Raw genomic sequence first — 15,438 nt, 5'->3', positions numbered from 1 at the left:
ACCTGCGATTGTTTGGATATTGAAAAAAAAAGAGAAAGTCGGCGTGTCATAAACTGCGACGCCCTACACGTTTTCCACATAAAGATATGACCCAACATAATTGGGTCATATCAAGACCCAATTAGGAATTTTTTTAATTATTCTATTGAGAGCAAATAAAGCTGTTGAAATGTATTTACGTCTCGTCGTAGACCTTGTATGCAATGACGACAAGCTTCTTATGGCCGCAACTGCTTTATAGAAAAATGCCGCCTTGTTTAGGCACACTAGCCACCTTGCCAAAAAATGCCACCTTGTTTTAGCACACCGCTTAGAACATTTACAGAAACTGCAACGCTTACCACCTTCGAGTGCCTTATACCACTTTGAAGTCCATTGTTACGTCGAAGTTGCCAGCAGTCACCGATTACTGCGCGAAGTAGCGCCTGTTCTTTTATTACGTTTACTTTGTAAAGGAGGTCCCATTGCAGTCTGACTCCGGGACCTACTCCTGAATATTAACAACTTGTAATCATTCTAATGGTCTCAATAAAAACCGATTCTGATTCTGATCGATAAAAAGCTCCACGGCGGCATGAGAATTCTCGGCCATTCTTGTTCATTAAAAGAATGTCTGGTATCGAGAATGCCAACATTCGCCTTTCGTTTAGCAATAGACCCAGCCAATGATGCTTTGGATTTATAAAAAATAAGGAGCGGTAAGTGAATAGCCTAATTGAAGAATAATTATGACGTTTACAATACAAAATAATCGAAAAAGTTGTGCAAACTCGATCAGACATCCTTCAACTAAACGGCGGTCCCATGAAAAAACATAAGCATGTTTCCGTTGCGTTCCAAGATAAACATATCGCGCATGACACCAAACGGCCCAGTCATCTCTGCGGAAAGTAATATCGTCTCAGTATGGCCTACTACTGCTTGCTGCTTCCTTTGACCCACACCCACCACCGTCACATGATCTCACAGCGACACGTTTTTTCTTGAGGCGTGGTTCTGCCCCATTATTTATAACCTATGAGATGGTTGAGCATTGTCATGCCTACACATGGCACATCGCATGTTAGCAGAATTGGTGGAAGAATTATGGGGCTCTACGTGCCTGCACCAAAATCGGATTATTAGTCACGCCATGGTGGCGGACTCCGGATTAATTTTGGTACCCAGCTGTTTTTTAACGTGCACCTAAATGTAAGTGCCCGACCGCTATTGTATTTCGCTGCTTTCGAAATCGGCTTCCATAGTGGGGATCGAACCCGCGACGTCGAGCAAGGCTATAGCCGCATAGCACGGAAATCTTGATTTGACGTGTGACCGCTTGCGTAGTGTTGCATAGAACCTTCGGTTATTTAATGTGATTTTGCATCTGCAAACCGTCGGTCATTTGTCCAGTCGACAAATTTTCATGGTTTTTTTATTAGAATTTGCAGAAACGTACAATACCTTGAGTTATTCTGCAACTGTTGTATTGTCTGTGTCTATTGAAGTAGCGTTTCCTCACGTTTATTTCCTTAAGGTAGCGTCTTCCTCCTCCCAACCATCCGCCCCATAGGGTAACTGCAGGCGATGAGTGCACTGATTTCGCGATTTCGCCGCTTCTACCGATTCTCTGCCTCGTCTCCTTGCCCCATCTTTAGCACTCTATTCACCACTCCTTGAGGCTTGTACGTTATTAGAACGGTAAGCGCTGCGGGGGGTCACGGATAATTAAAGCTGTCAAAAGGCTAATGGGACGACGCCCACAGATCTCCAAAAAGCATTGTGCACGTGGGACGGGATAGAAATGTCCAAACGAGTTTCCAACGTCGCCGTACCTCTCTTCCACGTTCTTGAGAACGCCACCAGCGGCGGAGCAGAGCGGACGCACCTTACATCGGCTCCGAGAATTTTTCACCGAGATGGCGAATATTTCACCGTAAATGGCCTGAAACCGGTCCCCAAAGGTCAGTTCAGGTGCCCGGCACCCGTCTTCACCTTTCTTCGGAAGTTTCAGACCGGACTTTGTGCGCGAGAAGCGCTTTTCTATCTGACGCGGCGGCCTCCGCGCTATTCGCAACTTTCACGGCCTATAGGGGGCGCCACCTTAAATCCAACATGGCTGTCCGAGAGATTAAGAACTAGAGCAGTCGGTGCAGTGCTGCGGTCGTCTTGCTCAGTGGCATGTTGTTTCGCGCCGTCATGCTGAAATGCCTCTTCAATTTACACGCCCGCTGTCGTTAGCCTGCGTAACGGCTCATATTGGGCGTTAGCAGAACCCGGGATTCGAAGCCAGCTTCGCTGATCATCTTGTGTGTTGCGGCATAAAAGCGTGCACGTCGACGTCTGTGACTGTTGAAGGCCTTTGCATAAAAACTTCGCGACTTCGAAGCAAGCCACATGAGCTGCGGTTTCAGTTTTACCGCGACGGTGTTATTAAGAGAAGTGACCGTGCTTTTTATTTGCTATTCTATTAATTTGACCTCTTTGAGTGGGTACCATGAACTTTTATACGGTGTGGTGCTCTCTGCAAGTTGTTACTTAGACCGCTTGAATAAGTCGCCGTGTCGAGCAAAAAAAAAAACCTTCCTGGTGTCGCGCGACCGTAGTCATTTACATCGACGGCGTGAAAAGCAGCCCTAAAGCAGCGTTTTGTGTGCGAAAATTTATTGTCTAGTTATCCCTGCCTGTGTTCACAAAGCTGTATGTTGAACGCCAGAAGTAAACAAAAAACCATATCTGACTGCTTTTGCGAGCTAATACGATAACAGTTCACCCTTGCAATTTGGTTATTGCGCTTTATGCGTGCTGTGCAAGCTACAGTCTTACGGTAGTTTTACAGCCTGCGTGAGTCCTACCGCGTCTTGCCTATAGACAGATCAAGCGATACATTGCCGACATTTACTGGTCCGCGGTAATGCTCGCTTCATTCTTCCAGTTATCTTTATAAAATAATATACACGCAGATCAGCTGAGGGTTCGCTAAGCAAACACTGTACAGTAGTTTAACGCTTGTTGGACTAGGATTTGTTACTTTACGAGTGCAGTCATGCGCACCTGTGCACACGTTGCAACCGCGCATCAAAGTGGCAGACGAGGTACGAATTCCAGGTCCCTCTATGCCTGCGTCACTTTGCTTTGATGCACAAATGAGAAACTCGTCTCTCTGTTCGAAAATGGTGGAATGTCAAGCCGGTGTTGCACAGCACGAATGTATGAACGAGAACAAGAAATTTTGAAGCAGGTATAAGGCTTCAGGTAGAATGTTTGCGCTCCAACGTAGCCGCAAGGGCATGAGTGGCAAGAACGCAAGCATCAATCATCCTACAACACATATGAGTTAAAATTGCGCGTTATTTCTTTCCCTACACATAATATAGTGCTATGCCTGCGTCTTTATGGACGTGCGTCTATTCATGATTTCAAGTGCTCGGAATTGTCACTCATCTGTCGTATTCCAAAAAAAAAGTCCTCCGGCATGAAGTGCGCACTGCAAACCTTCATCGCTTCTGTGAAACCTCTGCCGATCCGCAGCTTAATAATCAATTTCTTCTTCATGGACGCAGCCGGTGGGAATGAGTGAAGGCTCACATCACCAACCGCATAACTACCGCTCGGCACCCATTGCGGCACGCAGCAAATACGATTACTTCTATGTTTGCTCATTCTGAGCATGTTAAGTGTCCTTCAGGATCCCACAGGAGCTTTGAACGCGTTAAAACATCAACCAAAGGGAAGGAAAAGCGTAGACAACACCAATACGCTACACTAACGGGCGGCAGCCAGCGGCGAGTATAATTTTTCGATTATTTCTGGCCGCCGCCGCATGACGGCGCCACCGTACGTGAAAGTTGCGAATAGGCCTACTTTACGCCTAACGCAACGAGCGTCTCGCCACGACAGCCGGTTAGGTCTTGGCCTACCGGCGTCTGTTCCGACGCCGCTCAGCGCCATGGAGCCGTCCTTGGAGATGGCTTACTGTGTCGCGGGAGAAAATATCACCCCAGAGGAGTTCGCAAGTGACCCAAGGTGGCAGAGGGCCTTTGAAGCCCGGAAGGCTGCCTACCCCCAAGCTCCAACAACTGGCGTCGAGTCCGCTCCCGGCGCCATCGGCCGGTTCTACCGGCAGTTCTTCTAGTTCAGCCACACCGCCGACGGCTCCGCTGACTTCCGGCAAGCCAAAAAGGCACGCTCCTCTACCCAAGCTACCCAAAACAGACCTCAAGGTCATATTCCGACCCGGCGGCGGACTGTGCGTGCGACGGTGCAACGGCGGAGTGCTTCTCCCACTCGTATGCGCGAACGCCCGCATTGACTATAACACCGCCCGGCAGGAGGACAAACTGCGCCTGAACCCATTGAACAATTCGTTCACGATGAGTACCTCTGCGGAAGACCGAGCGCAGAGGTATGTGGCTGTGGACTCTTTGATACTAGACACCGTGCAATACCCACTCCGCGCTTACGTGGCCGCCCCTGACGATGCGGTACGTGGCATCATTTACAACGCGCTGTACAATCAAAATCCAGAAGAAATCATCCAAGATTTGGTAGCTATGAATAAGAGCTCCCAGTACACGACCACTTACGCAAGACCTCTGGGCAAAACCAAGTCTATCTTAATCACCTTCATCAATGTGCAAGCGTTCCCGAAGCAGGCGAACTTCTATGGGACTCTATATGCCTGCCACCATTTCAAGGCCAAAGTGGAGGCATGCCACAACTGCTGGAGGGCAGGGCACCGAGTGGACGTGTGTCCGCACCCCAAGAGCAACCCCTGCCCGCGATGCGGAGTAGAGCATCAACTCGTCGAACCACCCACCTGTAACGCCAAGTGCATCCTCTGTGGAGGGGCGCACTTCACGGGGTGCAAAAAGTGTAAGGTGCGGTTTGACCGCACCGGCAAGACCAAGTCTCCACCCGCAACCGTCAAGGTGGCTTTTATCGAGAAAAAGGCTACCCCCGACTCCACCCAACAACGCAGCTCCCGCAGTCCTACGAGGCTGCTCTCGGACCGCCAGAAGAAGTCGAACAGGGCCTCTTGCTCCAGGACGCAGTCCAGGTCCAGATCCCGTTCCACCACCGGGCGCGGCCGGACCAGGAGCCGCTCCACCTCCTACCCTCCTCTACCTGGGACGGAGATTCAGTCCACGAAACAGGTGAGCTGGGGGCCGCGGTCTCCGTCTCTCGAGCGGGAAAATAAGGAGCTCAGGGCCCAGCTTCAGAAACAAAGTGCCGAAATCGCCGAACTACGTGAACAAATTCAATCGCTGCTTAAGCGCGACATGCATACGCGCAGAACCGACTCTCCTAATCCCCCACCCGCCGCTAGGGCTCCCTCTGTCAGACCCCCCTCTGCGCCGCAGGCATCTAACCTTCCGTCACAAGCAACGTCCCCCACCAGGAATCCCCCCCAGAAGCGCCGTGCGCAGCCTGACGGTAGCGGAGAAAATTCCCAAAACGGGACCACTTCCATGACAGACTTTGCAAACGCTATTCAAAGCATGCAACAAAGCCTCATGGCCATGCAGAAAGACAATGCCGCCTGGATGGCAAATATAGCTAATAGACTCACGGCGCTCGAGAAACGGCAGGGCGCCCAGGAAGCAACCGTGTCTCAGATACAAACTCAGCTAAATGGGCTGCTAGCTTCAAATTCTACAACCTCGGCCTCCGTAGCCGAGTCCCTTCACAGTCATCATCATGGCAGCACGGCCTAACGGGGCCGTGGTATGGCAGTGGAACTGCCGGAGTTACAGGGCTAAGCGCAGCAACCTCCAACTCCACCTACAGTCCCTGCCCACAGATCAAACGCCCACAATCATAGCACTACAAGAAACACAAGGTCCCGCAAAGCTCCTTAATTACACACCTTTCGAGATAGCCAATGCGACCTCCAGCAGGGTAGCCACATTGGTACGTCGAAATTACACAGCTACGCTCCATCCACTTGATATTCCGGACATTGATGGAGTGCTCATAGAACTTCTTCCCCAACACAGACATGACACCAGTCTGTTTGTGCTCAACATCTACAGCCCCCCTAAGGGCCCTGCATCCCCGCTAGTAACGGCGATACGTAAAACCTTAGACATTTGCGGAAGGAACTCATTAGTAATAGTGGGCGACTTCAACGCAAACCACACTGCCTGGGGTTACAGAAAGAACTGCCGGAAGGGTACCACGCTATGGACGCTCATCCAAAATGAGGGGCTCTCGCTCCTCAACGATCTTAATTTTCCCACAAGGATCGGCAACAGTGTCCAACATAACACAAACCCGGACCTTACTCTCACTAAGCACATACCCAATGGTACATGGCTCAATACGCTCAACTCATTGGGCAGTGACCACTTCATCCTTAGCACCTACATCCCTACCCGTACGCTCTCCAAGACACAACGCCGCCAAGTCGCCATCACTGACTGGGACAGGTTTCGAAGGATTAGAGCAGCCGCACCTGAATCCATCGATAACCTGGACACGTGGGTGCAGCAACTAATGGCAGATACCACAATGGCCACATCCCAGGTACCAACTACGTCAGACTCAGAACTCGCAGACAGTAGGCTATTACACATGTGGGAGGCACACAACAGTTTACAGAAACGCCGGCTAGCAAATAAGCACAATCGAAAACTCAAAACCCGAATCGCGGCCCTTGTCAGGGAAATAGAAGAGCACGCAACACACCTAACACGCCAACAGTGGGGGCAGCTCTGCGACCGCATGAGTGCGAATTTAGGCCTAAATGACACGTGGTCATTCCTGCGATGCCTGCTAAACCCCGAAAATAACAAGATCCAACAGCGCAAGAGTCTTTCGCGGCTGCTGCACAGCAACCCAGTGGAAGACAAAGCACTACTGGACTCTCTGCAAACCCTATATCTAGCGGATCGCACAAGGGTCCCCTTACCACCTTACACCGGCCAGGACAATCCAGAACTAGATGCAGACGTCACTGTCTGGGAAGTCCGTGCAGCCTTACATAAGCTCAGAACCACATCCGCTCCAAGGGAGGATAACATCACGAACAAAGCTCTTCGAAACCTTGATGACAGGTCGATACAGGCGATAACCCAACTCTTTAACTCGCACTGGGCCGCAGGAACCCTCCCACCACAGTGGACCCATGCAAAGATAACCTTTGTTCCCAAGCCAGGCAAGCCGCTAGATCTCAAAAACCTACGTCCGATTTCACTCACTTCATGTCTAGGTAAGCTCTTCGAACATGTCATACTAGAAAGACTCCAACAGCATATGCAAACACATAATCTCTTCCCTCACACAATGATTGGCTTCCGCGGGCATCTATCCACGCAAGACTTCATGCTTCAGCTCTCTGAAGAAGTCCTGCACCCCCGGCATGCCAAACGCACAAGAGCCATACTAGCACTCGACCTGACCAAGGCCTTTGACAATGTGGAACATACCGCAGTGCTGAACGCCTTATCCGGTCTACACGTAGGCGGGAGAACTCACGCCTATGTCACAGCTTTCCTACAGGCCAGGACTGCGGTCCTTACTGTGGGAGAACTGACAACAGACAAGGTCCAACTGGGTAGCAGAGGCACACCGCAAGGGTCAGTGCTCTCGCCACTCCTCTTTAACCTCACTCTCATTCCCATGGCCAGAGACCTGGCAAATATTCCCAACCTCTCGCACTCCCTGTATGCAGATGATATTACCTTGTGGACCACTACAGGCAGCATAGGCGACATGGAGGCGACCTTACAGGCAGGGGCCGATGTGGTGGTGGAGCGGGCTATGGCAATAGGTCTCGCGTGCTCCCCCACCAAGTCGGAACTTCTTGTTCTTCACCCCCCGAAAAGTCGCACAGACCCAACTACAAACCCCAGCATCCGTATCCACATGAAGACGTATTCCATTCCAGAGGTCACACAGCTACGAGTGCTTGGCATGGTCATGCAGAACAACGGCAGACATACGGCGACCTTGAACAAACTCACCACCACAGTACACCACACTATGCGCCTGATTAAGCGGATAGCCAATAGACACAATGGGATGAGAGAGCATGACTTGAGAAAGTACAGGCTTTTGTCATAAGCAGAGTACTATACTCGCTCCCATACCTACATCTCAACCGGACGGAAACGGAAAAAGTGGATGCCCTTATACGTCAAGCTTATAAGACTGCACTTAACCTCCCCAGGCACACGCCAAACGAGCGCCTCCTTCGCATGGGGGTACATAACACATTTTCTGAGCTCACGGAAGCCCATCGCACAGCCCAAATTGAGAGGCTGTCCTCTACCACCACAGGTCGGCACATCCTGGACAAACTAGGACTACTCCCGACTTCCAAGGCCCATCAGACATGTCCTTTATCATCGGACATACAAAACCGCATCACTATTCTCCCCCTGCCTAAAAACATGCACCCCGTGCATCACGAGGCACGCAGGCAGTCCAGGGCAAAAGCCCTCTACAAACAACACCAACACGACCACCTCATTGTGTGTGTCGACCCCGCTAGTTACCCACAGGAACCAGCCTATGCCGTAAGGGCAGTGTCCCATCAACATGGTTACATCACAGCTGCCACAATACACGCGCGCACGTCCATAGAGGCGGAGGAGGCTGCCATAGCGCTGGCCATCTCAACCACCGCTGCCGAGGTTATCCTTAGTGATTCCAAAACTGCAATCCGCAACTACTCGAAAGGGCGAGTTCATGAACCGGCACTGAAAATTCTCAATAATCAGACCCCCCTCAGACCAATTAAGCTCATCTGGGTGCCCGCGCACGCAGGCCATCCAGGCAATGAGATGGCCCATTCTATCGCTCGAGTAGCCGTCAACCGAGCCACGCCGTCCGATGACCTGGATAACGCCAGAGACCGATTGGTCGAATATCACGAGATCACCCTCCACTACCGTGAAATGCGGTTGAGATACCCTCCCCCAGATAAATCCTTAACAAAATTGGAACAAAGTACCTGGCGTCAACTCCAGGCACAAACTTTTCTTTCTCCAGCTTTTCTCGCCCTGGTTCATCCAGGCCTATATCAACAGGAATGTACGCTCTGCGGCGCACCTAGAGCTAACCTTCACCACATTATGTTCTTATGCCCTGAGCTCCAGCCACCCTCTGAGTGGCAACTCACCGACGTCGAGGGATGGGAGACCGCGGTGTCTAGCTCCAACCCAGTCGACCAAATACGGCTGGTGGACTGGGCTCTGAGGGTCGCCGAGTGCCACAAACTCCCGGACACCCTACGCGCTCCTGAGCTCCCTCACAAGTAATGTTGTAAAAAGGCTCAAGCAATAAATGTTTACCACCACCACCTTCCACGTTCTTTTCTTATATATGCACGCTCTGAACCCCCCTATCCCCCCCCCCAGCTGCGTGCAAGAATGCAGGAGCATGCAGTAGAAAAGTTGGAGGGAGAGGGAAAGAAATCTTCGCGTTAAAACCACACCGTGGCGAAGATGGGGTGAACGTAGGAAAAAAGAAAGTCGTATTTGCACTGGCGCATAATCCCGTCGCACAAACCCGACGGACAAGCGTGACGAATAGGCACGTCGCTGCTCAGTCAATTGGCATCCGTTTCCTTCATCGGCACACACAGTGAACCGTAACATGGTGTTTCTGTTTTTTTAGCAGGTATGCGTAGTTCGCGCCCATGCAGTGTGCTTGGTTTGCAGGGAAAGTAGGAACTATTCAGAAAATCTCCCTTGAATTCTGTAGATTGGCAGTGAGAAACGGCCACAGAATGGGCAATGCTGACGAACTTCAAGTGCCTTGCAGGTTTGAATTCCACTGTTAACTCGGCATTGTGAGCCAGCCGTCAAATTCTGCGTAAATGAGAGCCGCATTGTAAGGGACCGCAACCTGGGCAAGGAAACTGAATTCCAGCAATGGGCGTTCCGTGAAAAGTACAGCTGAGAACTGGTTGGAAAGAGAATGCATCCACGTATCTGCACGAAATAAGGAGAAAGGGAAGGAACATACCATATACCAAGAATTTACTGAATTTTTGTTAAAGATTAAATAAAGGAAGGGTAAACTGGGTATGAGGGTAAATGAGAAGACTAGGCTTGTGACAAAATACAAAGAAATATACATTTACACAAAAGAAAAGATTCAGTGTCGCGGTTTGCAGCAGCCTCGGTCCAAGCAGTTGTAGAATAGAAGAAATATGTCAGGTAAAAGTAAAAACGACATATTAACAGTACCAAAAACAGGCGCTACGAGCCGATACCACTAGACATAGCAATACTGAAATTTTTGTTATTAGTAAACCGGGGAACTCATTCGCTATGTCAACCACACAACTGTAGCTGTAGAATGCAAATTTTACATTTAGCAATGAAGTAAAAATATTCACATTATACATTCAAACTCTAGGTCTCACGGAGGTAGAAAATATGGCCACATAACTGAATAAAGCAAATATATACAGCCGTATCTCATCCAAAAGTACAATACACTGGAACAAGCAGGTACAAACATTTAGATGGGAGCTCTTGAATGTGTTTCTAATGATAACCACACAATTATAACCAGTATCCCTGCTTAATATATCTCTGAGACGTATTGATGCGCTTACCAATATTGCATTGAGAGAAGTTGACAAAGCAAAAAACTGTGGCTGCAGGTCTATCACTAGGAAGGATAAGTGGCATCTTGGTGTTGGCGTTTCCAACGACGTACGCTCTAGGCACGTTTTTTGTTCATGCACCCAGGGTCTTCTACAATGCGTCCACGATACATTTGGCAAGCTGAACAAGGCATCTTGTTTAAAATTTCAGACAAACAGGAGAAACGTTGCCTAAGGTTCCCATATATTATACGTAGATCAAAGTTCCAGGGTCAACTACAGCCTTCGCAGTACCTTACTGATCCAACTGTTCCCGATGGTTATCAGAATAACTAGGCGTGTATAAATAACCTATCTGTAATAAATAAATAAATTTGTAATTCGAGTTGTCAAACGAAATATATCTCGCCAACCTTTCAAGCGTTGGTATTAATTGCAGGTAATGAAATACTTGATGAAAGCGTTCGAAATAAACAGATTGGCTGGAATTAGGTGTGATTCTGGGCAAGGACACGCAATTGTGACCTCTTTTATAAATGGCCTAACTGAATGCAAAAAGAACGCAATATAGAGGAAAAACATTTTTCCGTAATAACAAGGAATACTTGAAAGTGATTGAAACGTCACCGCAGCAGCTGGGAGATATGAACTCAGTCTTTGATCATTCCTGCGACGATCGAGGATGTCATGCGTACTTAAAAACTTTCATTGAAGAGAAGGCTTAGTGTGTGATTTTAAATTGCTCTGCGGTTTCGCGATAAACACCCGAATTCAATTTTGTTACTATCGAAATTGGGAAGCACCCAAATCTGCAGTCATTATGCCTTTGACGTATTATTATGCCGGCAGAAGGTCAAGTATTACATGGCGAACGCATTTTAATTTCCAATCCTCGTCTATCGATTGCAATGACCGTGTGGAATACTTTTCTAAGTAGACATTTCTTCAGCGCAAGCGAAGTGCAAGCAACATGTGGTCATTCTGAACCAAGCCTTTGCTGATTTTTTTTAGCGACACCATGGTAGCGTAATGTTTACTTCCATTTTTTTTTCTTTTTTTCAGATGTGTCAGCTGCTTGCAACATTTTTGTCTCGTTAATTGTGATTGCTGATTTGGTATTGTCTAAGTGAAATTGAATATGGTGCAATCAGAAAGAGTGATTAAGCAGCAGCTGGAAACGTAGGGAGGTCAACAACAACTCCACAGAAAAGAGACCCTTTAATAAAGTGTTAGACATAAGTTTGCGTGCTAAATATGGCATTAAAATTATACTTCATGAACGCGTAGAATAAGTAAAGGACAGCAGGGACACTACTACCAACTTGTGTAAATGCAAACCAAACTCATTGCAGCTTCTACCGGCAAAAAAAGCCACGTGTTAGTGACACGCCACCATTCGCCCCTTTTTTGTCATATATTTGCATTGATGAAATTGTTTTCCCAAGGAGAGAGAGTGAAATACAGCTCGCGAACTTACTGCCTAAACATAATTACCTAAAGCCAATGATTTAAAGACTGAATGGGTCATGAAACTCGCGCACACACGGTCGCCATTTTATTTCCCGCAAAATGTTTCCGGAAACAGCGTGAGCTTTGGGGTTTCAGGGTTGTAGCCCGGTGTTTCCACTTTTGCTAAATCAAGGCTGAAGCGCACGCTATAAGTCGATAGTTTAGCCACCCGAGATTACGGCGCTGTGTAGGACTCCGGGAGCTCAAGACCCAGCGCAGCAAATATTGGGCGAGTTGTAATGCCTTTTCCGTTCGGGAAAAAAAAGAAAAAAAAACTGGATATATTTTTTATTCTGAGAACACATAAAAGCGTTAAGAAGAAAAAAACTAAACGTAGAAGGGTATACGGAATGTGACACACGTGCTTTTATTTCTTGCACACATTCACGGATTTCCGAAGTGTTTCTTTTCACCCTCTCCTCTCTCGCTTTCGCCATTTCTGGTACTCGCGCACGTAAACGCACAACCACGTGACCACTAACGGACCACCCATCGCACGTCGTGAAAGCCAATCAACGACTATCCATAGGCGCCTCCTTCCCTTTCCTTCTCCTTCCCACTACTCCTCAGAAAGTGGAGGCGCAGAGGACCTTGGAGGCTTTAAAAGACAGCGCAGCCCTCTGAGAGCCAGTTCAAGCACGCAGTGGTTTCAAAGCCAGTTCAGCTGCACTGTCTGCGCTATAATTTCATCGGTGCACGCTTCGAAGCCCGGAATCGCAACGCATCTCTTCGAAGCCACGACGGTGACAGCCAGCAGCTTCTGACCTGTTGAGACGAGCGACTGAAGCCCATCGCCGCCACGTCGACGTTGAAGCACACACCCAGTCATGGTGCGACCAAAGTCACGGCTCAAACACCACAACATCGTCGTCGCAAGTGAGTACGCGCGCCCGACTTCTGAAGGTCCGGCTCGTGATGCGTGGGTGAATCGCTCTTCGCATTCCTCGGGGAAAAAAACAGCTCTCAAAGATGCCGGCAATCAGCGCAGAAGGAAGCTTCGAAGGCCTTTTTCGAAGACTTCTGACACATCCCACAACGACGTCCAGACGACATACGACGACGTCGTGCTCGAGGGTAAAGGCCTCCAGAGGACTCCAGAATTGGCGATCGAAGCAGCATCGGCGAACATTTCTGTGCGATGCCCGGAAAAGAAAACTGCTGTGGACCATAACGACACCCATCGTGGAAGCGAACCTTCGCCGACATTCCAGATTCCCTACCCGTGCAAAAAGCAACCCTCCCCGATTACATACGTTCTGCAAGGATTTACCGAGTGCCCCTTCTTGGACATGCGACGCATCTCATTTTTGGAGCCTTTGCCCGCATCTTGCTTTTGCGCCATCTGCGGCGCTCTTCCTCCCAGGACTAGGCAGCTTCCCTGCGGCCACGGCGTGTGCTTGGTGTGCTGGTATACCGCCTACGACCGCGCCGGCAGGCCGCACCAGGCCAACGGTGAGCTAATAATGTTCCTGTACGGCCTCTGTCCCAAGGATGGTGTCCGGTTCTCCGATCCTGCTCTGGGTGAGGCGACCTACTCACCGAGTATCTCCACCAAATTGGTGTACTGTGTCAACGGAGTGCTTGGCTGCCGGTCTAAGGTCGAACTCCAAGATCTAGAGGGCCACTGCCTATACGAATGCCGTTTCAAGCCCACGAGCTGTACTCGCTGCGGAAGAGACGACATCGCGGTGTCCAAGGCCGTTCAGCACTTTGTACTCTGCGCAGGATTGACGACTGGTTGATCCGACACATGGCAGATGAGAACGGCTGCTGCAGCTGCAAGTTCGTTCGGCGACGATCAACGCCTCTGAAGCAACCTTAAAGTTCCTGCGGCAGTCCGACAATAAAGAAAGTGTTCTTTTGAAGTTTTTCGGCTTGAGTGATGATTGCACGTATGTTCGGGTCGCCGGCGACGGCTTGCACTTGTGCATAACGCGCGTTAGCTATAGGACATGGTACACGTTATGCCACGTTATTATTATTTAGTCATACTGTTGGCCCGGAGGCCGTTACAGGGGTGGGGTACAGCACAGAAAATGAAAAACATAACGTACATTATACACAATGCACGCAAATTATACATAAAATACTGCTTTTGAGCATACATTCATAAAAACCAGGAAACTAGTAAGAGCAGAAATACGAAAGCAATATGCAGGGACAATAAACACAATCTGTGTTGGTGTAACATAATGCACATAATTTTGTTTAGGACATGATTTGCCTCAGATTGTTTTCAAATTGTGTAACGGTATCACATTGAACAATGGCTTTTGGTAGTCTGTTCCATTCATTTATTGTTCTGGGGAAGAAAGAATTGGCGTATGCATTAATGTGGAGTTGAGATATCCGGAAATTTTGTTCATGTGTACCTCTTGAAGTTCCGCCTTGTTTTGGTGCTAAATAGGGAGTAGTATTTATGTTGAAATGCCCTTTCCAAAGCAAAAAAAGAAACTTAAGTCTGGCTACATGGCGTCGTTCTGCTAGGGAGGGTAAGTTAAGTAATTGCAGCATTTCTGTAACAGAATCAGTTTGCGAGTAACGAGACAGAATAAATCGAGCGGCTCTTCGTTGGACTCTTTCAATCATGGTTATCAATCCTGTTTCATAAGGGTCCCAAACAATACTGGCGTATTCCAGTGTGGGTCTTACCAGATATAGGTAGGCAGTTAACTTAGAGTCTTTCGAAGCAAGCTTGAGCTTCCTACGCAAAAACCAGAGTTTCATTTCTGCTGTCGAACAAATGTTTTTAACGTGCTCCTTCCAACTCAGGTTCTTGGAAATAGTTACGCCTAAATATTTAAGGCTATCAACTGCGGCAAGTGTAAACGAACCCAGGGTGTAGTTAAAGTCAACAACATGTTTTGTCTTGTTTGTGACGCGAAATACAAAAGTTTTATTTCTGTTAATTTTCATTTTTGAAATTTCACACCAGTGTTCAACCATGCACCTGCAGAGCTTCGTTAAGAATTTTCGAATCGTCCTGGTTGTTTATCTGTTTATACAGGAGGCAATCATCTGCGAAGAGTCGCACCCTTATGTCTTTGTTAATAGATTGCGCTAATAATTTCTACGTACTGAGTTCTGCCTGTTAGGTAGGCACGAATCAATTGTGTTACATTGTAGTTTATGCCAAGATGAACCAACTTATCAATGAGTTCTGAATGAGGGACTCTGTCGAAGGCTTTGGACATGTCAAGACAAATACAGTCAATCTGTCCCTTGTTATTCAAAGCCTTCGCGAAATCATCAATTGTTTCAACCAGTTGCGTCACTGTCGAAAGATTTCGCCTAAAACCATGCTGATTGGAATATAGAAGTTTCTTGTCTTCCAGGTAGGTGTATATTGATTTTGATATTATATGCTCGAGAAGTTTACAGCATAC

The sequence above is a fragment of the Dermacentor albipictus genome, chromosome 6 (assembly GCF_038994185.2).
Source record: "Dermacentor albipictus isolate Rhodes 1998 colony chromosome 6, USDA_Dalb.pri_finalv2, whole genome shotgun sequence".
Lineage (NCBI taxonomy): Eukaryota > Metazoa > Arthropoda > Arachnida > Ixodida > Ixodidae > Dermacentor > Dermacentor albipictus.
Note: the sequence above shows the minus strand (reverse complement) of the source record.